Raw genomic sequence first — 24870 nt, forward strand, 5'->3', positions numbered from 1 at the left:
GTGGGGTATCAGCCGAACAGAGGCTCGTCGGGACAAGGCAGAGGACGCCGTACGTCAGTCACATTCACTAGTGCCGGAATGCTGGATCCGGATCACATCTGCATGATGGGTGATGAAACTGATAGCGACTGCGAAATTGACCAATGGATAAAGTCGTGCGCACCAGGGATGGGAATCCAGAACTGGAAGGCCGAAAAGATCATCACGGTCACTCTGCTCGAAGAGTAATATTTTCCTGTTTTCAGTTTTATTTGCATGAAAGCCATACGTGTTGCCCGACACGTAATGGTTCATTGTAAGGGCCACCTCATGTCTAAATTTTGCAAGTTTTGCATCATCAATAAATGGATGTTTTTCGGTTAAAACCGGTGTTCCTTGTTTTTCATTTATTTTTGCAGTTTAAAAATAAAACAAAATAAAAATGGCAATGTTTCATTTTTCTTTTTAATTTGTCTCGCTCCGGTTCTAAAGCAATGCATGAATCAACATTCATGCAGATGCGATTTCTCGCCGGATCTCATTGATAACAATCCTGTTACACCCTCGTATGACTTCGACAATCCGATCTATCAAGCCGAAGAAGAAGGCGAAGAAGATTGTGAACTGCCAGGGGAGTTAGCCAGGTTGTTAAAACAAGAGGAGAAGGTGATTCAGCCGCACGAAGAGCAAATTGAGGTTGTGAATCTGGGTACCGACGAGGTCAAGAAAGAAGTGAAAATCGGGGCTGCTTTGGAGGAAAGTGTCAAGAGAAGAATGGTGGCATTGTTGAGAGAGTATGTCGACATCTTTGCCTGGTCTTATCAAGATATGCCAGGGTTAGATACCGATATCGTTGTGCACAAGCTACCGTTAAGAGCAGATTGTCCTCCAGTGAAGCAGAAGTTGCGCAGAACTCGACCTGACATGGCGATGAAAATTAAAGAAGAGGTGCAGAAGCAGTGGGATGCTGGTTTCCTTGCTGTTACTAATTATCCGCCGTGGGTCGCGAACATTGTGCCCGTTCCGAAGAAAGATGGGAAGGTGAGAATGTGTGTGGACTACCGAGATCTGAATAGAGCTAGTCCGAAAGATGATTTTCCACTACCTCACATTGACGTGTTGGTAGATAATACAGCTCAATTCTCGGTGTTTTCCTTCATGGATGGCTTTTCTGGCTATAATCAAATCAAAATGTCGCCAGATGATATGGAGAAAACAATGTTCATCACACCATGGGGCACCTTTTGTTACAAGGTGATGCCATTCGGTCTCAAGAACGCCGGTGCTACTTATCAGAGAGCCATGGTGACTTTGTTTCATGATATGATTCATCATGAAATTGAATGCTATGTTGATGACATGATAGCAAAGTCCCAAACAGAAGAGGGGCATTTGGTAGATCTGGCCAAGTTGTTCGACCGGCTGAGACAGTTCAGATTGAGGTTGAATCCGAACAAGTGCACTTTCGGAGTGCGGTCCGGTAAATTGCTGGGGTTCATTGTAAGTGAGAAAGGAATCGAGGTTGATCCTGCTAAAGTAAAAGCGATAAGAGAAATGCCTGAACCGAGAACGGAGAAGGAGGTTCGTGGTTTCTTAGGTAGATTGAACTACATTTTGTAAGACCCCAATTTTGGGCCCTAAGATCCCTCATGGCCCATATCATTCATATCATGACCTCAAGGATCATTGCATGCCTTTGCTTCCCTTCTAGTGGGTAGATTACCTTGTGGTTTGTTTCTTGATCACCAAGCATACTTTGCATTTGTATATCTTTGCTTTTCATATGTTTATCATTCAAAAAGTACAAAAATATTGTCAGTCTAACCTTGTTGCTTGCAGTTGAAGCAATCATCAGCAATTAGGTCAAAGTCAGTCATTGATCAGTCAAAGCAATGGATGGTGGCCATTCTTGCAGAATTTGGGCACCATGATCATTAATCAAAGGTTCATACAACTTGAGACATCATTTGAAGTCAAGATCTCAAGGAATTAGGGTTTGGAATTCATCAGAAGAGGTCCAGTCATCCAAAACCCTAGAAAAGTCAAACTTGGTCAACTGTGGATTTAATCAGAGATTTGATGGATGGAATTGATTTGAAGGAGCTCATTCATGCTTGTATAAGCCTCATCTATCATGTTCAACCTCATCATGGAAGAAAATCAAGTCAAACAGAAAATTTTCCAGAAATAGAAAGTGGACCTGTAATTTCAACTGCCAAAAATGGAAACTTCTTGATCTTAAACTTACATCATGATACAAGCTTCAAATGAATTTTTGCCCAACATGAAAGTTGAATATCTTGTCTTCCCATTTTCAAAAAGTCCAAGAACTCTCAAATCCCATGTGTGGTTGTCAAGATATGATCAATTCATTTTCATCAATTTTTGAACTTCAACGAGCCATATCTCTCAAACCATAAGGCCAAATTTGGTGGGGTTTTTTCCTACAAACCACATTTTTCATCCTCTTTGCAAAAATATAAATTTCATACACCAAAACCCTACCATTCAAAATGGCATTTTTGGACCTTTTTCATTTAAATTCAAAGTTTGACCAAACTTTGACTTTTTGAATTAAGACTTTTTTCACCAATTGGCCAATTGGGAAATGTTTCCTATATCATTTGTGATTTGTTCCAAGCCTTAAACCATGTTCATTTCACCCTTGTGCCATCATTTTGGACCAAAAATACAAACTTGGCAAATTGTGCATTTGGCTTCACATGAGCAAAACAAGTACAGCAGTTCTGCAGCACACAAAACAGCAATTGGCAAGGCCACTAGCAGCCTGTCTTAAGGCCCAGCTCGACCAGTTTACACCCTCCATCATTCACTTGTTCCATAATTAGCAAAATGGCAAATGTCTCATTTTAAGCAAAACCAACTTAGCATATGATTAAGCAAGGATAAACAGAAGTATAAAAGTGCATTTCTCTGACATTTGTAAACCCTAGAGGAAAAAAGAATCGCAGCAGCCACAGCACAAAAACACTCTCACTCTCATCTTGCATTTTTGCCAAAGCAGGATTTCTGCACAAACCATTCGAAAAACTCAAGCAGCCCCTTGCATCTTTCATCATCCATCATCACTATGAGTTGGTTCCAAGTATAAAATATTGGCTGGAATTTCATCTTCAGAACCTATTTTCTCCAAGCAGCTCAAATGGCAGTTTGAATCGTGGGAGCTTCCAAGCATCATCGAGCTCATTTTCCTCAAGGATTCATCATTGCCAAGCATCATCTTCACCTGTTTGCCCTTAAATCCATCAATACAACACTGTTTTCGATTTTTCTTCCAAAACAAGTAAGTAATCGACCTACTATTTTTACCATGCCATGATATGTTTTAGTTAGTTTGTGTTGTGCTGATCTTAATGAACTTTAATTGGTTTGAAATGGTTAAGTATGCTGTAAGATATTTGGATTTGAAATATGATGTACAAATGTATTTGCCTTCGATTCATGATGGATAAGGTGTTTTAAGGGAAACCATACTTTGATTCTTGATGTATGTTGAATGCTGATGAGATTACCATGCTTGATTGTTGTTTTTTTTGGGGATTTTTGTTCTTGGTCGATTTCTGGATTTGAATGATGATGAACATATGCTGTTATGCTCAAACCCTAGAACTATGCCCAGAATTCCTCATGTTGGTTGTTGGTTTGTTGTTTATAATGTGCTTGCATGAAGAGCCTTGTTACTACCATGCTGTGTTGATCCATGCCATTCGATTTTGGACTGAATGATGAACATTGATGTTGAACTTATGTTGTTGTGCTTGAACCTACCCTGTCCAGAAATTCACATGAGTTCATGTTTTGCTTGTTTGTGTTGAGGCTGCATAAGTGCCATTGCCATATTGTGTTTTTCTTTCTGTTGGAATTTTGCTGTTGGGTGAGGAATATAAGTTTGACCTGCTGCTGCTACAGCCAAGCGCATAAGCCTTAACCCTTTCCCAGATTCCTGTTGGCTGCTGTTGTTTGTTTTAATTGCATGAACCATTACCACTTGCTATGCTTTTGTTCTTGGTCGAATTTTGTTTAAAGATGATGTTTACCCCTGCTGTTTTGCTGCCTTAAGCTGCCAAGAAAATCTCATGAATATGCTTATGTTGTTGTTGGTTGATGGTGCATGAGGTTGCATGAAGGTTACTACACCAATGCCATGTTTCTGCATGATGCTTTTGAATTTCGTGATTAATGATGAATGTTGGAGATACCATGAAGTGCCCTGCTGTTATGCTTGAACCCAGAAAAAACCATATGTTTTGTGTTACATACTGTTGGTTGCTTGCTGTGTGAATATTACCATTGCCATGATTAGTTGCTTCTGTTGGATTTCAATTGATTACCTGATGGTGATGAACACAGGCTGTTCATGTTAAACCTTATCCCTGCCCATGAAAATCCTTTTGAATGGCTGTTTGTTGTGTTTGGTTTTGATTATGTGATGTTGCACGAGGTATTCCAATGCCATGCTGTTTGTTTGTTTTGTTTTATGATGATGATAAACATTGAACCTGATACCATGAGCCATGCTGTTAGAAACCCTAAGGGTTTATGTGAAAACTCAGAATTTTGAACTGGATTGGCCAGTACACACTGTTCCATTGGCTGAGAGCCAATAGGAACATTTCATTTCCTTGCCCAAAACGCAGCACTTCAATAAGTGACTGCAGATATTACCATAATGCCACGCTGTTGACCACTTTGACTCATCCTTTCCATGTTATTTGTTCATACTTCATCCATTTATGCCTCAACTTCAAAAATCAATTTCTCATTCATTTTAATTCCAAAAATTGTGAAATGTTTTCCTCATGTTCATGAATGTGTCCTCTATTTTATTGTTATTTTTAATTAATTTTCCATTGGCTGGATTTTTAATGATAATTGTTTTCCCAACATGTATGCATAAATGATACATTGTGCCATTCCTTTTGTGAAATACTCATGTTGCATCCAATGAGCCTGAAATTTTTTGTGGTGAAACTAGACACATTGACCTTCATTTCCATATAAAGTTTGTGCATTTATCATTTGTGGATTGAGAGTTATGATTTTTTGAAGGTATGTGTTTCATTTGGTGCTATATGAATGACATGCATTTTCCCAATTTTTGTTCACATGTCTCCTGGCCTCCAAATCACTTGAAATTTTGCATGAATCATCTATCACATGTCTAGTTGGTACATGAATTTTCTTGGAATTAATCTTGCTGTTTTCCATTTGATTGAGAATTTTCTTCCATGCTTAGTCATTTGTTGACTTTTTGTGCTATATGTTGCCAAATCCTTTGTGAAATTCTCAAATCTTATTGTATGACCATGAAATTTCATATGTGATAACTAGACACCTTAAGCTTTGCATTGGTGTTAATCTCACTCATTTCTCTTCTGTTTTCAAATTGATATGATTTTTTGAAGTTGACCCATGCTTGTTGACTTTCATTATGCTTACTTGAATTTGGTTTGACTTCATGATTTTACTTGACTGCCTTCCTCTCATCCAAATGCCATGAAATTTTACATGTCTACCATGCTAGATGTTAGGATTGAGTGTGATTTATTTCATGATTTTTGAGATTGTTTGAGTTGACTTTTGAAAGAGGTCTTGCTGTTGACCTATTTGTGCTCTTTCTTGCCATGCTTTGCATCCTTTTGCATATGAAATGACAATGATGCATGATTTTGATTATGAATCCAATTGAGATTGCTTATTAAATGCTTGAACATGAATTGGGTTGACTTTCCTTTGCTGTTTGACTTTTTTTCTTTCACCTTTGACCCTAGGCTAGTCCTAGTGGTCTTCTAAGCTTATGTTGAGTTCATCTGTTTCAGGTTAAGCCCCAATGCCTTGAGGATCATTCAAATGTGTTTTAGTTTGATTGTTTAATGTGCTAACCTTTGTTTTGTAGGTGACTCATATGCTTGAGTCTTTGTGCCTTGCACAATTGGTCCCTCTGTGGTTGACTATTGGTTCATTTCCTTTTGATTTTGACTGTTGAGCTGTTTACTAATTAGTTTGACTTTTGCAGGTACTTTAGTTGCTTAAGTTCTTTGAACTTGCTTGCTTTGCTATTTAGCATTTGCTTTGAGGTATAAACCTTTCTTCTTCATGTAGTCTGGAGACCCGGTCTGTTATTTGACCGGGCAAACTGTCTGAAGTCCTCCTTAAGAGGCAATGCCTGTGTGTGTTTAAAATTGTCCCAAGCAGGAAAAGTCCTTCAAGTAAGGCAATTGGTGGAAGGTAGGGATAAGCAATCTATCCCCCACTATTCAGTGTGTCCTCTCTTTGCTCCCATTACATGGTTGAAGCATTGAGATAAATACCCAAGATCTAATCGAGTCAATAATGTGGAGAGAGCTCCATCTTTCTGAGCTCCCACACTTTCTGATATGCTCTCCCTGATCAGGGATAGAAGCAATGAGGCACACCCCTCATCTCCTTTTCATCTGCTTCACCTTAGCCTCTCAATGGCAAGGTTAAGAGCGACCTTTACCAATTACAGTGGACTTTCAAAGTCAAACCCTCTTGTGTGAGCCCCCATTGTTTGGCTATAGAGTGTGCTGTTTGATATTCATTGATTGATTGATTGCTTCATATGCATTTGTTTGCCTGTATGCTATGCATTTATCATCATCATCAATTGCCATTAGTGCATGTTCATCTCATTTGCTTTTGTGTGCTATCATTGTTGGTTGCCCATTGAGGACAATTGTAAGTCCATCTCTTTTGGCCATTGCTCCTATGACATGGAAGTGAGTATAAGACCATCACCTTGGCCACTCATCTTATCTCTGCTCATAGCTTCGTTTGTTTGTATGTGAGGATACAGCTATAAGTCCCTGCAAGTTGGCATCTGTTGTCCTGTGATCATAATTTGATCCGTTTGATTTGTATGTGAGGTTGCAGTTATAAGTCCCTGTAAGTTGGCATCTGCTTTCCTGTGATCATAAGTTTGTTTCATCTGTTTGTATGAGAGGTTGCAATTATAAGTCCCTGTAAGTTGGCATTTGCATTCCTGTGATCATATTGTTGCTTTTGTTCTTGTATGTGAGGATCCATTGTAAGTCCCTGTAATGTGGCATTGGTATTCCTATGAACATATCTGTGGAGTTAACCTAAGTCCAGACAGATTGGCAGTTAACTTCCATTTCACATCTTTGTTTTTCTTTTGAGGAGATTGGTGTAAGTCCATTGAGTGGCTTCTGATATCCATTTCTATTTTAGGAGACTGGTGTAAATCCATCTATTGGTATCCGGTATCCGCTTTTATTTCTTTGCCTGTGGAGATTAGTGTGAGACCATTGAGTGGCCTCTGATATCCCATTTTGTTTTAGGAGATTGGTATAAGACCAGTGATTGGCATCCGATATCCGCTTTTGCTTGCTTTGCTTGTTTGTTATTATTAATTGCTATTCCAAAGGACACACTTGAATCATCTGCTATATGATCTCAAGAAGTGAACCTTCTAAGAAGTTTTACTATCCACTCATCCATTCATCATTCATTATGTCCTAGACTTTTTCACACTTTATCTTTCAAATTTGACATAGTTGTTGTGCAAACATCTTCATGATTTTCTAACTAAAAACCTGGACCTCAAGTCCTTGACTTTTTTTCAAACTCATTTCATAATACTTCTTCAAATCAATCTTAATCATACTTTGACTTCATTTTCATAATCATAATCAATTAACTTCACTCATTCACTTGTTTTGGCTCTGTCCATTGTTAATCTTTTCATGCATTAGCCATAGGTTTCAATTATCATTGTGGTTGATGTAAATCTTGCCTATCCTTAGTGAGTCGACAGTAAGACTTCCGTACTTCAAACAGGGCTAACCCCTCTAGTGCGTCGAAGCTATCCTCACATGGTGGATGTTGTTCTTGGTCGAGTGTTCTCCCATTGATAATGAAAAGCCTCAGTGCTTGTGTTTAAAATCAAATCCACCAACTTTTGGAAATCTTTTAGCCGAACTACGGCGTTCTGATCCTTACCTTTGATGGAAGGTACGTAGGCAACGGGTTCATCCGTTCGAACCCAATAACCCAATAAAATTGTACATTCTTTTCTCATCATCCCAATCATGTTTGCACAATCTTTATGTCATAACAAATAACAATTTTTACAACAAGTGTGAAAAGGGCTCCCTAGGAGTACCTAGGACGTAGTGGGTGCCTAACACCTTCCCATTGCGTAATTTACCCCTTACCCAGAATCTCTGATCTTTTTATTAGTTTTCTACGTGTAAAACTTCTTAGGCTTTTGTTCGCTTTTTAGCCAGTCCTTTGGATAAATAAAAGTGCGGTGGCGACTCGAAATTTCATTGTATCTCATAGCTTATGATTTAATCGATAGATCATATAGCGACGAATACACCGCTACAGAAAACTGGCGACTCTGCTGGGGAGAAGTCACAGAAAAGTGGCGACTCTGCTGGGGAGAAGTCACAGAAAAGTGGCGACTCTGCTGGGGAAATCTCACCAGAATCCTTGGTGGTATTGCCTACTTTTCACCCTTGTTGTGCTATATTATTATTTGTTATTTGACATATTTTTGTACAATTTGGGATCACTGTATTGATTGTAATGTGTGAATTGCTTGATATACATTGCTGTTTGCTTTGGTGATCTGTGAGATGAGTTCTATACCCGAACTCGAGTGCTCTCTAGGATAGGAGAATGGCATAGTCTTGTCGACTGGTGTGGAGTAGTCCTTAGCCAGTTGACTTGCGAGTCCATTCACTTGGTGGAGGTCATGTTGAACTAATAATGTCACACAAGTTATTTGTGGTTAGGCATTATTCTTTCAATCATGTTCCGCAGAAGCCAAGGACCTTAGTTTACCAAACCCATCTTGGCCTATTTTTAGGAACGTAGTGCGGAGGTCGTTCAGATGTCAGTTCTGATACGATTGTTACGCGATACTACACTCATAAGAGTTTCTCTTGAGAATATTCTTGGAATATGAGTATTCGTTCCTCCGATAATATTCGAAAGATGGAACGATGATTATGGGAACCTCTGGTAGAACATGTCTGGCAGGTTTAAACCCTAGTACACTCCCTTTGGGTGGTTCTTAACCGAGACTCCATGCTCGTGACTCTCAACAAACCCGTGATTCGTGGTTGAGTCGTTCAAACATTGTTAATATCAATGGATCCCGGATCAGGTGTAAAACCTAGATCCATCAAAGCGGCTGGTTGATATTAAGAATGTCTGAACCGGTTCATGTACCGTTAATATCAATGGAACTTGGGTGTCGATAAGGTGAAAACCTAAATCCACCAAAATGGATGATTGATATTAGGGATACATAGAGCTTTCCCACGACCTTTGTTTGGTGTGCTTTGCTTGATCCTTGAGTGTGCTTGTTGCATTCATACATTCATGCATTCATCCGCATCCATGTCATCAGAAAAAGAAAATTTTCAAGGAACTCAAAGGAGTTTATTTGCAAAAAATTTCAAAACTTGAAAAAACCGGGAAAATTTTTTTCACCTGATATATCTGATGAGATATTCTCATGTATGATCAAAATGCTTAAATATTTCAAAGTTTGCAAATAAAACCCTCGGGTTCCTTTGATATAAAAACAAGCATATGCATAAACACTTCATGCATCATTTGCATAAGCAGGTGTTTTGTTCCGGTCTCCCGTCCAGTGGTCCGACCCCGTGATCTTCATTCATTTTGAAGACGCACTTCGCCGGTGTTATACCAGAGCCAACTCTGCCAGATTTGATGGATTATCCTGAGCAAGAGAGCTGTGAACTCAGAGGATTTTGCCAGACCAAGTGCTTTTAATGGATTTATTCCTGTTGATGGATTTATTCCTGTTGATGGATTTTTATTCCTGCTGATGGATTTATTCCTGGATAATCGATCCCGGGCTGGCATTGGCTACTGTTCTGGGGCACTTAAGGAGCAAGGTTTGTTCAACAGTGGAGGATTCATCCATAATGATCAACCTGAAGAAGAAGTTGCTGCTATCTTGGAAGAGGATGCAGAAGATCTGAACAATTTCATCATTCCTGGTGGTGTCTGCCACAATTGGGTCGCTGTGGATGTTCCTACGGTCATTCATAAGTCAGCGTGATTTGTTCCCTATTGTTTAAAACCCTTCTCCCATGCCAAAAGGAGAAGTGATGACATTGTTGGCAGCATTTTAATACAATGATGTTTTCATTCAATTAATGCATTGTCAAACATTTGTTTTTCCATTTGTTTTCACTTTTTGCTTTTGCATGAAATCAGTGATCACAAAAAACCATGAAAAACAACAAAAACAGCTTTTTCATCTGCATAAATGATTTGCTTGTTTAAAATATCAAAAGCTTTTCATTATCCAGAATCATTATGCAGGGATTTCTAAACCCATTGAACATAATGATCCAACGCCATCTCCCAATCTTGAAGTCCTTGTATCTGAGGCAGAGGAAGATGATGTTGAGGGGGATTCCTGACGAGATTACCCGACTTCTTGAGCACAAAGAGAAGCTCATTCAGCTGTATCATGAGAATCAGCAAAACAGTCAAACTGGGGCATTAAAAATATCAAAAAAATCAAAAATATCAATCAAAAAAAAAAAAAAGAAAAAAGAGAAGAGGGTGAAAAAGATGGAAAAATCAAAAATCAGGAAAAAATTTTCAAAACTTTTCCAAAAGAAAAAATTGTATACCCTCAAGTCCCTAGTTGACTGATGCTGAATGGATTCAGAGTCGCTATGACCAACTGAATTTGATTGAAGAGAAGCGATTGACTGCCATGTGCCATGGTCAGTTATATCAGCAGAGAATGAAGAAAGCATTCGACAAGAAGGTCAAGCCTCGAGTGTTCCGAGAAGGTGACCTTGTGCTCAAGAAAGTTTTGTCTTTCGCGCCCGATTCCAGGGGCAAGTGGACTCCAAACTACGAGGGTCCATATGTTGTTAAGAGAGCCTTTTCAGGCGGAGCTTTGATGCTTACAACAATGGATGGGGAGGATTTCACTCGTCCTGTGAATTCCGATGCAGTCAAGAAATACTTCGCCTAAAACAAAGAAAAAAAACAGAATAGCTCGCTAAGTTGAAAACCCGAAAGGACGGCTTAGGCAAAAATGAGCGTCTCGGTGGAGAACCCGCAAGGGTAATCCAGGCAAAAAAATTAGAGACTTGAAAAAGAGAATATTTGCATCCCGCTAGATTGAGTACCTCACTCTGGGGCAATCTAGGCAAAAATTAGGGATTTGGCAAGTGACTGCATCCTGACAAGACTTTCTGGTTCATCAGTCGTCATTTCGTCAGAAGATTCTCGATTCGTCGTCAACTGAAACTTCGGATACATCGAGATTCAAATTGGTAGAGAAAGGATCATTATGTTCAATGTAGCCCTCTTCCAATATATATCACTGATTTCAAATTTGTACAGATCTATGGAGTCTTGCCATTGGCAGGCTACCATTCCATCAAATCAATTTGAGCTTTTTATCCAATTTATTTGCACTCTTATTTGTTTCAATTCAACAAATGTTTTGCATGTTTTAAATTGATAAAATGTCATTGTTTTAAACAAATCAATTTTTTCAAAATTTTTGTTTTAAACAAAGTGAGCATTCACAAGATTGAAAGGATACTCAAGAATATCTCAGTGCTCTCCCGAGGGTGGCATGATTTCCAACAGGTAAGACATTTGTTCATATTCCTGGTTTGGTGGTATCTCCTTTCTTCAGATCTTTGTTGGGGTTGTTCCTCAGACAGAGTTGTTGTTGGGGTTGTTCCCCAGTACAGTCGCAAGTGATTTGTTGTTGAAGACTTCGTTTTTCTCCAGCAGCAGTTTCCCTTAGCATGGGTGTTTTCTTGAGAAGTTTCGGTGATTGATGGTCTGTCACCTTGGTGCCCCGTCACTTTCTCCAGTGGGTCGTATGCCCCAGACTTTATTTATCTCCTCAGCACAGTCATGAGTATAGCTGATTGATTGATACTCCCCTCGGAGTCGCGAGTAGAGCTGTCACTAATATCCCCACCAGGTTTGCAAGTGGAGTTGTTACCACTTTTCCCCATGCAGTGTGCCAGCAGGAATTGTCTATTTCCTCAGCATGATCGCTTTCTTTTTGAAGACTCGGTAAGTCAGTGGTTTGATACTCGGCACTTTACCCTTTTCCCCGGCGAAGTCGTCTGTGGAATTGTTGCTATCTCTCCATCAGAGTTTTATTCTCTTCAGCAGAGCGGGATTTATTTTCCTACTCAGTGGTTGATTTGGGTTGACATCCCAGTATTTCATCCATCTTTTCCTCAGCTTAGTCTGCAGAATGTTCGTTGTGGCAGTTTTGCCCGTTGATACTCCTTCAATCCCCGTATGGTCGGATGATGGCTCTAGCCTCCAGTGAACGGATTGATTTCCTGACTGTTTGTGATCCCCAGTAGAGTGGCTTATATCGCAGAACCTACTTGTTGTGATCAGTTTGCTGTATATTCTCCCCAAGTGGAGTGGTTCGGTCCAGAATCTACTTGTTTGATCTGTCCTCCCTCAGTGGTTTGTTCCCAAGAGAGTAGCCGACAGTTTTCCCCAGTAGAGTTGCTTATGCAGTTACACTTTATTTGGATGATATCATTCTCCCTCAGTGGGTTGTTCCCCAGCGGAGTTGTGTGGAGTTTGCTTCTACAGCAGTTCGTGCTTGTGCAATGCACCTTTTGTTTCTCAGTTGACACTGGGATCCCCTGCAGATATACCTTTGGGACTTCTCTTGTTCCCCTACAGATTCGTCTTGGTGGCTGTCTTGCCCGTTGTGACTTTCTGTACCCTGATTGGGTTGCTTCCCGATGTCTCCGATTCTCTGCTTCTTCAGCAGTACCTGCAGATCTTTGCTTTACAGCACGTAGATCTCCGCAGATTGGCTCTCCAGTTGGTTTTTCCCCTGGAAGTATAATACCGGACGTTTGGTTCCTGAACCTGTTTGTGTTAAGAATTGTCTGTTTTGTCAGCATTCATCAAACATAAATCACGCATATTCATGCATATTCATAAACATTCAGATATTCATGTTGCATTTCTTGCCATATATCTTTTGTTTGTCGTGTCTCCTGCTATGGTGATACAGATCTTCTTTACAGATCTCCCCAAGCAGATGTCGGGTGTTTAAAATCTCTCCATATAGAGTCAGCCCGTAAGCAGAAAATATTGTCTTTCCTCCTGCAGTTCCCCACTGAGATATATCCTCGTGGATGACGGTTTCTTCCGTTTCCTCCCAACACATATATTGGGATGGATTTTCCTATTTGAGTTACATCCTCATTAGGACGTGTTTTATTCAGTCTGTCTTTTCGGATCATTCCCGAATCGGCCATTTGTCAAATATCTTGTGCTTCCCAGCGGGTTGTTCCCCAGCGGAATGTTTTTGGGCCTCTGCCTACAAACCAGCAGTTGTAAGTCCTACTTTTCCTGGCTTTCTTAACAGAATTTGTGGTTATACACCTTTTATTCTCCAGCCAGAGTTTTTGGTTTTCTACCTACTACCCGGTAGTTGTAAAATCCTATTTTCCTGCTCTCCAGCAGTTTGTGGTTTGTTATAAACCCTATTTTGGTTTCCCGTGCGGATTTGTGATTTGTTCTATCCCCACGCGGAGTTTTTGGTCTTCTACCCCGTATTCGGTAGATGTAAACCCTAATTTTGTGGTTATCTTCATTCAATATTTGATGTTGATTTTCCTTTGCTTGGCTAAGTTGCTCAGATCAGCACTTATTCCCTAGCAAGTCTTTTGTGGAAAATTGCCGTATGCTAGCAATTTTATCCCCAGTGGGTCTTTTCACCGTATGCTAGTGATTTGTTCCCCGGATCATTGATTTTTCATCAATGCATCCCCAGCTAGTCCCTGTCGATAATTGCCGGATGCTTGCAATTTATCCTCAGCAGTTTGCCTTTCATTTACCCTTTTGTCGGTAATGTCTGTTGCTCCTTTTGATTGGTTATCATCATATACCTAATTTGGTATCCCGATGCCTTTCTGTTCGGTTGATTTATCCTTTATTAACCCAGTAACCGGTTGTGGATAGTCTTCCATGCGAGTATATTATTCACGGTCTGCCGGTAATGAATAGTATATCTCATGCACTCTTCAGTCGAAGCCTTTTGTGTTTCCCCAGTCGAGTAAGATTCGTTATTTCCCTTTGTGGAGTCGAATATTTTCTTGTTGTTGGATAATTGCCGGATGCTTGCAATTTATCCCTTTGAGTTGTCTTTCGTTTACCCGTATGCTTGGTATCGATCGTCTCTCTGTTTTGGATAGTCACCTATTATATACCCAGTAACCGGTATCTCTGGTGTCTTTTCCTTTCGAGTGTATTATTCACGGTCTGCCGGTAATGAATAATATTTCTCATGCGCTCTTTAGTTGGAATTCTTTGTTGATTTTCCCCAACTGAGCAAGATTCGTATTCTTTGTAGAATCGAATAGCCATCCTTTAACCAGTTTGTGTTTTGGATGATGAGTGTTTTGGAAGTGAAATCCAATTCACGTTTCGGTAGATCACCTATTATATACCCAGTAACCGGTATCTCTGGTGTTTCTTACCATGCGAGTTTATTATCTACGTTCTGACGGTAATAGATAATATATCTCATGCGAGTATCTTATCCACGGTCTGCCGGTAATGGATATTGTATCTCATGCACTCTTTGGGTTTGTGTCCCCAGTTGAGTAAGATTCGTTTTCCCGTTGTGGATTCGAATGCCCATCCTTTAAGTCAGTTTGCTTTTTCAAGCCCTCCTTTCGGATGATGAGTGTTTTGGAAGTGAAAACCAATTCACGTCTTCGGATCTTATCCTATAAACAACCCAGTAACCGGTTCAGGATAATTTTCCCTTTCGAGTATATTATTCACGGTCTGCCGGTAATGAATAATATGTCTCATCTGAGTATTCTATCCACGTTCTGACGGTAGTGGATATTATATCTCGTTCGCTCTTGAGTCGATCTTTTGATTGTTTTCCCCTCAGAGTAAGATTCATTTTCCTTGTGGAATTGAATGTCCATCCTATAAACAAGTTTGCTTTTCTAGCTCTCTTCAGGATGATGAGTGTTTTGGAAGTGAAATCCAATTCACGCTTTGGTCGGTCACCTATTATATACCCAGTAACCGGTATCCTTGGTGTTCCCTCCTGTCTGCTCCCTATTATGACCTCGGTCCCCCTGTGGAGTCAGATTTTCCTGAGTTTGTTATCCGTATGCCTGGTAACATCTCATTTCTTTGTTGCTTCCCTCAGTGAAGTTTTCTGTTGCTTCTCCCCCAGGAGTCAGCTTGTGTCTCTCCAATGGATTTATTTTCCATTTGGAATTCTTTTCCCCAGTGTGAGTCCTTCACTCCCCAGTGAGTTCTCCTGTCTGTTTTCTGTTGTTCCTTAATCAGAGTCGTGTTTTGATCACGATATGTCAGTTTTGTTTTTCCCCAGTTTAGAGTCATGTCTTGTTCACACATTTCTTTTTCTTTTATTATCCCCAACTAGAGTCTTGTCAGAGTCTCTGTTCCTGGTGAGTGTACTACTCCGATGGATCGTCTTTTCTTCTGTGTGAATCATATTCCCCACAGAGTTTGTGTCTTTTGCATACATACATTTGCATCATGAGGTCTCTTAGGGACCAAAATTTGTCTCATTACTGTTATTTAAGCCCATTCTACCGCGTCGAGATGAAGATTTCTAAACTTCACTTCTCCGGCTAGAATGACCTTAAATAGGGGCATCTGTAAGACCCCAATTTTGGGCCCTAAGATCCCTCATGGCCCATATCATTCATATCATGACCTCAAGGATCATTGCATGCCTTTGCTTCCCTTCTAGTGGGTAGATTACCTTGTGGTTTGTTTCTTGATCACCAAGCATACTTTGCATTTGTATATCTTTGCTTTTCATATGTTTATCATTCAAAAAGTACAAAAATATTGTCAGTCTAACCTTGTTGCTTGCAGTTGAAGCAATCATCAGCAATTAGGTCAAAGTCAGTCATTGATCAGTCAAAGCAATGGATGGTGGCCATTCTTGCAGAATTTGGGCACCATGATCATTAATCAAAGGTTCATACAACTTGAGACATCATTTGAAGTCAAGATCTCAAGGAATTAGGGTTTGGAATTCATCAGAAGAGGTCCAGTCATCCAAAACCCTAGAAAAGTCAAACTTGGTCAACTGTGGATTTAATCAGAGATTTGATGGATGGAATTGATTTGAAGGAGCTCATTCATGCTTGTATAAGCCTCATCTATCATGTTCAACCTCATCATGGAAGAAAATCAAGTCAAACAGAAAATTTTCCAGAAATAGAAAGTGGACCTGTAATTTCAACTGCCAAAAATGGAAACTTCTTGATCTTAAACTTACATCATGATAAAAGCTTCAAATGAATTTTTGCCCAACATGAAAGTTGAAGATCTTGTCTTCCCATTTTCAAAAAGTCCAAGAACTCTCAAATCCCATGTGTGGTTGTCAAGATATGATCAATTCATTTTCATCAATTTTTGAACTTCAACGAGCCATATCTCTCAAACCATAAGGCCAAATTTGGTGGGGTTTTTTCCTACAAACCACATTTTTCATCCTCTTTCCAAAAATATAAATTTCATACACCAAAACCCTACCATTCAAAATGGCATTTTTGGACCTTTTTCATTTAAATTCAAAGTTTGACCAAACTTTGACTTTTTGAATTAAGACTTTTTTCACCAATTGGCCAATTGGGAAATGTTTCCTATATCATTTGTGATTTGTTCCAAGCCTTAAACCATGTTCATTTCACCCTTGTGCCATCATTTTGGACCAAAAATACAAACTTGGCAAATTGTGCATTTGGCTTCACATGAGCAAAACAAGTACAGCAGTTCTGCAGCACACAAAACAGCAATTGGCAAGGCCACTAGCAGCCTGTCTTAAGGCCCAGCTCGACCAGTTTACACCCTCCATCATTCACTTGTTCCATAATTAGCAAAATGGCAAATGTCTCATTTTAAGCAAAACCAACTTAGCATATGATTAAGCAAGGATAAACAGAAGTATAAAAGTGCATTTCTCTGACATTTGTAAACCCTAGAGGAAAAAAGAATCGCAGCAGCCACAGCACAAAAACACTCTCACTCTCATCTTGCATTTTTGCCAAAGCAGGATTTCTGCACAAACCATTCGAAAAACTCAAGCAGCCCCTTGCATCTTTCATCATCCATCATCACTATGAGTTGGTTCCAAGTATAAAATATTGGCTGGAACTTCATCTTCAGAACCTGTTTTCTCCAAGCAGCTCAAATGGCAGTTTGAATCGTGGGAGCTTCCAAGCATCATCGAGCTCATTTTCCTCAAGGATTCATCATTGCCAAGCATCATCTTCACCTGTTTGCCCTTAAATCCATCAATACAACACTGTTTTCGATTTTTCTTCCAAAACAAGTAAGTAATCGACCTACTATTTTTACCATGCCATGATATGTTTTAGTTAGTTTGTGTTGTGCTGATCTTAATGAACTTTAATTGGTTTGAAATGGTTAAGTATGCTGTAAGATATTTGGATTTGAAATATGATGTACAAATGTATTTGCCTTCGATTCATGATGGATAAGGTGTTTTAAGGGAAACCATACTTTGATTCTTGATGTATGTTGAATGCTGATGAGATTACCATGCTTGATTGTTGTTTTTTTTGGGGATTTTTGTTCTTGGTCGATTTCTGGATTTGAATGATGATGAACATATGCTGTTATGCTCAAACCCTAGAACTATGCCCAGAATTCCTCATGTTGGTTGTTGGTTTGTTGTTTATAATGTGCTTGCATGAAGAGCCTTGTTACTACCATGCTGTGTTGATCCATGCCATTCGATTTTGGACTGAATGATGAACATTGATGTTGAACTTATGTTGTTGTGCTTGAACCTACCCTGTCCAGAAATTCACATGAGTTCATGTTTTGCTTGTTTATGTTGAGGCTGCATAAGTGCCATTGCCATATTGTGTTTTTCTTTCTGTTGGAATTTTGCTGTTGGGTGAGGAATATAAGTTTGACCTGCTGCTGCTACAGCCAAGCGCATAAGCCTTAACCCTTTCCCAGATTCCTGTTGGCTGCTGTTGTTTGTTTTAATTGCATGAACCATTACCACTTGCTATGCTTTTGTTCTTGGTCGAATTTTGTTTAAAGATGATGTTTACCCCTGCTGTTTTGCTGCCTTAAGCTGCCAAGAAAATCTCATGAATATGCTTATGCTGTTGTTGGTTGATGGTGCATGAGGTTGCATGAAGGTTACTACACCAATGCCATGTTTCTGCATGATGCTTTTGAATTTCGTGATTAATGATGAATGTTGGAGATACCATGAAGTGCCCTGCTGTTATGCTTGAACCCAGAAAAAACCATATGTTTTATGTTACATACTGTTGGTTGCTTGCTGTGTGAATATTACCATTGCCATGATTAGTTGCTTCTGTTGGATTTCAATTGATTACCTGATGGTGATGAACACAGGCTGTTCATGTTAAACCTTATCCCTGCCCATGAAAATCCTTTTGAATGGCTGTTTGTTGTGTTTGGTTTTGATTATGTGATGTTGCACGAGGTATTCCAATGCCATGCTGTTTGTTTGTTTTGTTTTATGATGATGATAAACATTGAACCTGATACCATGAGCCATGCTGTTAGAAACCCTAAGGGTTTATGTGAAAACTCAGAATTTTGAACTGGATTGGCCAGTACACTGTTCCATTGGCTGAGAGCCAATAGGAACATTTCATTTCCTTGCCCAAAACGCAGCACTTCAATAAGTGACTGCAGATATTACCATAATGCCACGCTGTTGACCACTTTGACTCATCCTTTCCATGTTATTTGTTCATACTTCATCCATTTATGCCTCAACTTCAAAAATCAATTTCTCATTCATTTTAATTCCAAAAATTGTGAAATTTTTTCCTCATGTTCATGAATGTGTCCTCTATTTTATTGTTATTTTTAATTAATTTTCCATTGGCTGGATTTTTAATGATAATTGTTTTCCCAACATGTATGCATAAATGATACATTGTGCCATTCCTTTTGTGAAATACTCATGTTGCATCCAATGAGCCTGAAATTTTTTGTGGTGAAACTAGACACATTGACCTTCATTTCCATATAAAGTTTGTGCATTTATCATTTGTGGATTGAGAGTTATGATCTTTTGAAGGTATGTGTTTCATTTGGTGCTATATGAATGACATGCATTTTCCCAATTTTTGTTCACATGTCTCCTGGCCTCCAAATCACTTGAAATTTTGCATGAATCATCTATCACATGTCTAGTTGGTACATGAATTTTCTTGGAATTAATCTTGCTGTTTTCCATTTGATTGAGAATTTTCTTCCATGCTTAGTCATTTGTTGACTTTTTGTGCTATATGTTGCCAAATCCTTTGTGAAATTCTCAAATCTTATTGTATGACCATGAAATTTCATATGTGATAACTATACACCTTAAGCTTTGCATTGGTGTTAATCTCACTCATTTCTCTTCTGTTTTCAAATTGATATGATTTTTTGAAGTTGACCCATGCTTGTTGACTTTCATTATGCTTACTTGAATTTGGTTTGACTTCATGATTTTACTTGACTGCCTTCCTCTCATCCAAATGCCATGAAATTTTACATGTCTACCATGCTAGATGTTAGGATTGAGTGTGATTTATTTCATGATTTTTGAGATTGTTTGAGTTGACTTTTGAAAGAGGTCTTGCTGTTGACCTATTTGTGCTCTTTCTTGCCATGCTTTGCATCCTTTTGCATATGAAATGACAATGATGCATGATTTTGATTATGAATCCAATTGAGATTGCTTATTAAATGCTTGAACATGAATTGGGTTGACTTTCCTTTTCTGTTTGACTTTTTTCTTTCACCTTTGACCCTAGGCTAGTCCTAGTGGTCTTCTAAGCTTATGTTGAGTTCATCTGTTTCAGGTTAAGCCCCAATGCCTTGAGGATCATTCAAATGTGTTTTAGTTTGATTGTTTAATGTGCTAACCTTTGTTTTGTAGGTGACTCATATGCTTGAGTCTTTGTGCCTTGCACAATTGGTCCCTCTGTGGTTGACTATTGGTTCATTTCCTTTTGATTTTGACTGTTGAGCTGTTTACTAATTAGTTTGACTTTTGCAGGTACTTTAGTTGCTTAAGTTCTTTGAACTTGCTTGCTTTGCTATTTAGCATTTGCTTTGAGGTATAAACCTTTCTTCTTCATGTAGTCTGGAGACCCGGTCTGTTATTTGACCGGGCAAACTGTCTGAAGTCCTCCTTAAGAGGCAATGCCTGTGTGTGTTTAAAATTGTCCCAAGCAGGAAAAGTCCTTCAAGTAAGGCAATTGGTGGAAGGTAGGGATAAGCAATCTATCCCCCACTATTCAGTGTGTCCTCTCTTTGCTCCCATTACATGGTTGAAGCATTGAGATAAATACCCAAGATCTAATCGAGTCAATAATGTGGAGAGAGCTCCATCTTTCTGAGCTCCCACACTTTCTGATATGCTCTCCCTGATCAGGGATAGAAGCAATGAGGCACACCCCTCATCTCCTTTTCATCTGCTTCACCTTAGCCTCTCAATGGCAAGGTTAAGAGCGACCTTTACCAATTACAGTGGACTTTCAAAGTCAAACCCTCTTGTGTGAGCCCCCCATTGTTTGGCTATAGAGTGTGCTGTTTGATATTCATTGATTGATTGATTGCTTCATATGCATTTGTTTGCCTGTATGCTATGCATTTATCATCATCATCAATTGCCATTAGTGCATGTTCATCTCATTTGCTTTTGTGTGCTATCATTGTTGGTTGCCCATTGAGGACAATTGTAAGTCCATCTCTTTTGGCCATTGCTCCTATGACATGGAAGTGAGTATAAGACCATCACCTTGGCCACTCATCTTATCTCTGCTCATAGCTTCGTTTGTTTGTATGTGAGGATACAGCTATAAGTCCCTGCAAGTTGGCATCTGTTGTCCTGTGATCATAATTTGATCCGTTTGATTTGTATGTGAGGTTGCAGTTATAAGTCCCTGTAAGTTGGCATCTGCTTTCCTGTGATCATAAGTTTGTTTCATCTGTTTGTATGAGAGGTTGCAATTATAAGTCCCTGTAAGTTGGCATTTGCATTCCTGTGATCATATTGTTGCTTTTGTTCTTGTATGTGAGGATCCATTGTAAGTCCCTGTAATGTGGCATTGGTATTCCTATGAACATATCTGTGGAGTTAACCTAAGTCCAGACAGATTGGCAGTTAACTTCCATTTCTCATCTTTGTTTTTCTTTGAGGAGATTGGTGTAAGTCCATTGAGTGGCTTCTGATATCCATTTCTATTTTAGGAGACTGGTGTAAATCCATCTATTGGTATCCGGTATCCGCTTTTATTTCTTTGCCTGTGGAGATTAGTGTGAGACCATTGAGTGGCCTCTGATATCCCATTTTGTTTTAGGAGATTGGTATAAGACCAGTGATTGGCATCCGATATCCGCTTTTGCTTGCTTTGCTTGTTTGTTATTATTAATTGCTATTCCAAAGGACACACTTGAATCATCTGCTATATGATCTCAAGAAGTGAACCTTCTAAGAAGTTTTACTATCCACTCATCCATTCATCATTCATTATGTCCTAGACTTTTTCACACTTTATCTTTCAAATTTGACATAGTTGTTGTGCAAACATCTTCATGATTTTCTAACTAAAACCTGGACCTCAAGTCCTTGACTTTTTTTCAAACTCATTTCATAATACTTCTTCAAATCAATCTTAATCATACTTTGACTTCATTTTCATAATCATAATCAATTAACTTCACTCATTCACTTGTTTTGGCTCTGTCCATTGTTAATCTTTTCATGCATTAGCCATAGGTTTCAATTATCATTGTGGTTGATGTAAATCTTGCCTATCCTTAGTGAGTCGACAGTAAGACTTCCGTACTTCAAACAGGGCTAACCCCTCTAGTGCGTCGAAGCTATCCTCACATGGTGGATGTTGTTCTTGGTCGAGTGTTCTCCCATTGATAATGAAAAGCCTCAGTGCTTGTGTTTAAAATCAAATCCACCAACTTTTGGAAATCTTTTAGCCGAACTACGGCGTTCTGATCCTTACCTTTGATGGAAGGTACGTAGGCAACGGGTTCATCCGTTCGAACCCAATAACCCAATAAAATTGTACATTCTTTTCTCATCATCCCAATCATGTTTGCACAATCTTTATGTCATAACAAATAACAATTTTTACAACAAGTGTGAAAAGGGCTCCCTAGGAGTACCTAGGACGTAGTGGGTGCCTAACACCTTCCCATTGCGTAATTTACCCCTTACCCAGAATCTCTGATCTTTTTATTAGTTTTCTACGTGTAAAACTTCTTAGGCTTTTGTTCGCTTTTTAGCCAGTCCTTTGGATAAATAAAAGTGCGGTGGCGACTCGAAATTTCATTGTATCTCATAGCTTATGATTTAATCGATAGATCATATAGCGACGAATACACCGCTACACATTTCACGGTTCATATCTCATCTAACAGCCACGTGCAAACCGATATTCAAATTGTTGAGAAAAGATCAAACGGTCAGGTGGAATAATGATTGCCAAGCGGCATTTGAAAAGATCAAAGAATATTTGCAGGAGCCTCCGATTCTGATGCCTCCTGTGGAGGGAAGACCGCTAATTCTGTACTTGACGGTCCTCGAGGGGTCTATGGGGTGTGTATTGGGGAAGCATGACGAGTCTGGTCGAAAAGAGCATGCCATATACTACCTTAGCAAAAAGTTTACCGACTGTGAAACAAGATATTCACTGCTCGAGAAAACTTGCTGTGCTTTGGTCTGGGCTGCTCGCCGACTGAGACAGTATATGCTAGTTTATACCACTTTATTGATTTCCAAGATGGATCCAATCAAGTACATTTTTGAGAAGCCAGCATTGACCAGACGGGTGGCGAGGTGGCAAATGATTTTGACTGAATATGATATTCAGTATACCTCTCAGAAAGCAATCAAGGGGAGTGTATTGTCTGATTACCTCGCTCAGCAACCCATTGAGGATTATCAACCGATGAAGTTTGAATTCCCTGATGAGGACATCATGTTTCTCAAATCGAAAGATTGTGAGGAACCAATCCCGGAGGAGGGGCCTGACCCTGAATCCGAATGGATTCTGATGTTTGATGGGGCCGTTAACGTGAATGGTAGCGGTGTTGGTGCTGTTTTGGTTACGCCGAAAGGATCCCATATTCCTTTTGCTGCCCGGCTAACATTTGAGTGCACCAACAACGTGGCTGAATACGAAGCTTGTATATTGGGGATTGAAGAGGCGATCGATTTGAGGATCAAGAACCTTATCATATATGGAGATTCAGCTCTGGTTGTAAATCAGGTTAACGGAAAATGGTATACGCATCAATCTCATTTAGTTCCATACCGGGATTATACGAGGAGATTGTTGACGTTTTTCACCAAGGTAATGATGCATCATGTGCCGAGAGAAGAGAATCCTTTGGCAGATGCTTTGGCTACCCTGGCTGCCTTGATTAAGGTGCAGTGGTGGAATCAGTTCCCCAGTGTGGAAGTGGGACGTCTGGATAGACCGGCTTATGTGTTTGTTGTTGACACAGCGCCTGATGATGAGAAGCCGTGGTATTACGATATCAAACGCTATCTAGAGACTCAAGAGTATCCCGAGGGAGCATCTAAGAAGGACCGAAAGACTCTGCGGAGGTTGGCCATGGTGTTCTACTTGAATAAGGACGGGGTTCTATACAAGAGGAATTTTGATTGGGTCTTGCTCAGATGCGTTGATGATAAAGAAGCAAGCCAATTGATGAAAGAGGTTCACGAGGGATCGTTCGGTACCCATGCTAGTGGGAATGCAATGGTGAAGAAGCTGCTGAGAGCAGGTTATTACTGGATGACAATGGAGGCCCAATGTTTCAATTTCGTGCGGAAGTGTCATAAATGCCAGATTTATGCTGACAAGGTGCACGTGCCTCCAAATCCGTTGAGTCTGATGTCGTCCCCATGGCCGTTTGCTATGTGGGGCATTGATATGATCGAAAAGATTGAGCCTACGGCTTCGAATGGGCATCGGTTCATATTAGTGGCTATTGATTACTTCACCAAGTGGGTGGAAGCAGCCTCATATACGAACGTGACGAAGCAGGTCGTTGCCCAGTTTCTCAAGAGAGACATCATTTGCCGATATGGGGTTCCCGAAAGAATCATTACTGATAATGGTTCTAATTTGAACAATAAGATGATGGCAGAATTGTGCCGGGAATTCAAGATTGAGCATCACAATTCTTCTCCCTATCGTCCGAAGATGAATGGGGCGGTTGAGGCAGCCAATAAGAATATAAAGAAGATTGTGCAGAAAATGGTGGTAACCTATAAAGACTGGCATGAGATGTTGCCGTTTGCATTGCATGGGTATCGAACGTCGGTGCGCACATCTACTGGGGCAACGCCTTTCTCGTTGGTATATGGAATGGAAGCGGTGTTACCGGTTGCGGTTCAAATTCCCTCTTTGAGAGTCCTGATGGACGTGAAATTGCAAGAGGCTGAATGGGTAAGGACCCGGTATGAAGAGTTAAGCCTGATTGAGGAAAAGAGGCTGGCTGCCATCTGTCATGGGCAGTTATATCAACAGCGGATGAAGCGTGCTTTTGACAGAAAGGTACGACCTCGGGTATATCACGTAGGTGATATGGTGCTGAAAAGGATCCTTCCTCCTCAAAACGATCGAAGGGGAAAATGGACACCTAATTATGAAGGTCCATTCGTGGTCAAGAAGGTTTTCTCTGGAGGAGCCTTGTTGTTAACGACCATGGATGGCGAAGATTTTCCATCACCTGTGAATGTCGACGCAGTTAAAAAATACTTCGTATAAAGAG

This window comes from Lathyrus oleraceus, chromosome 1, assembly GCF_024323335.1.
Source record: "Lathyrus oleraceus cultivar Zhongwan6 chromosome 1, CAAS_Psat_ZW6_1.0, whole genome shotgun sequence".
Classification (NCBI taxonomy): domain Eukaryota; kingdom Viridiplantae; phylum Streptophyta; class Magnoliopsida; order Fabales; family Fabaceae; genus Lathyrus; species Lathyrus oleraceus.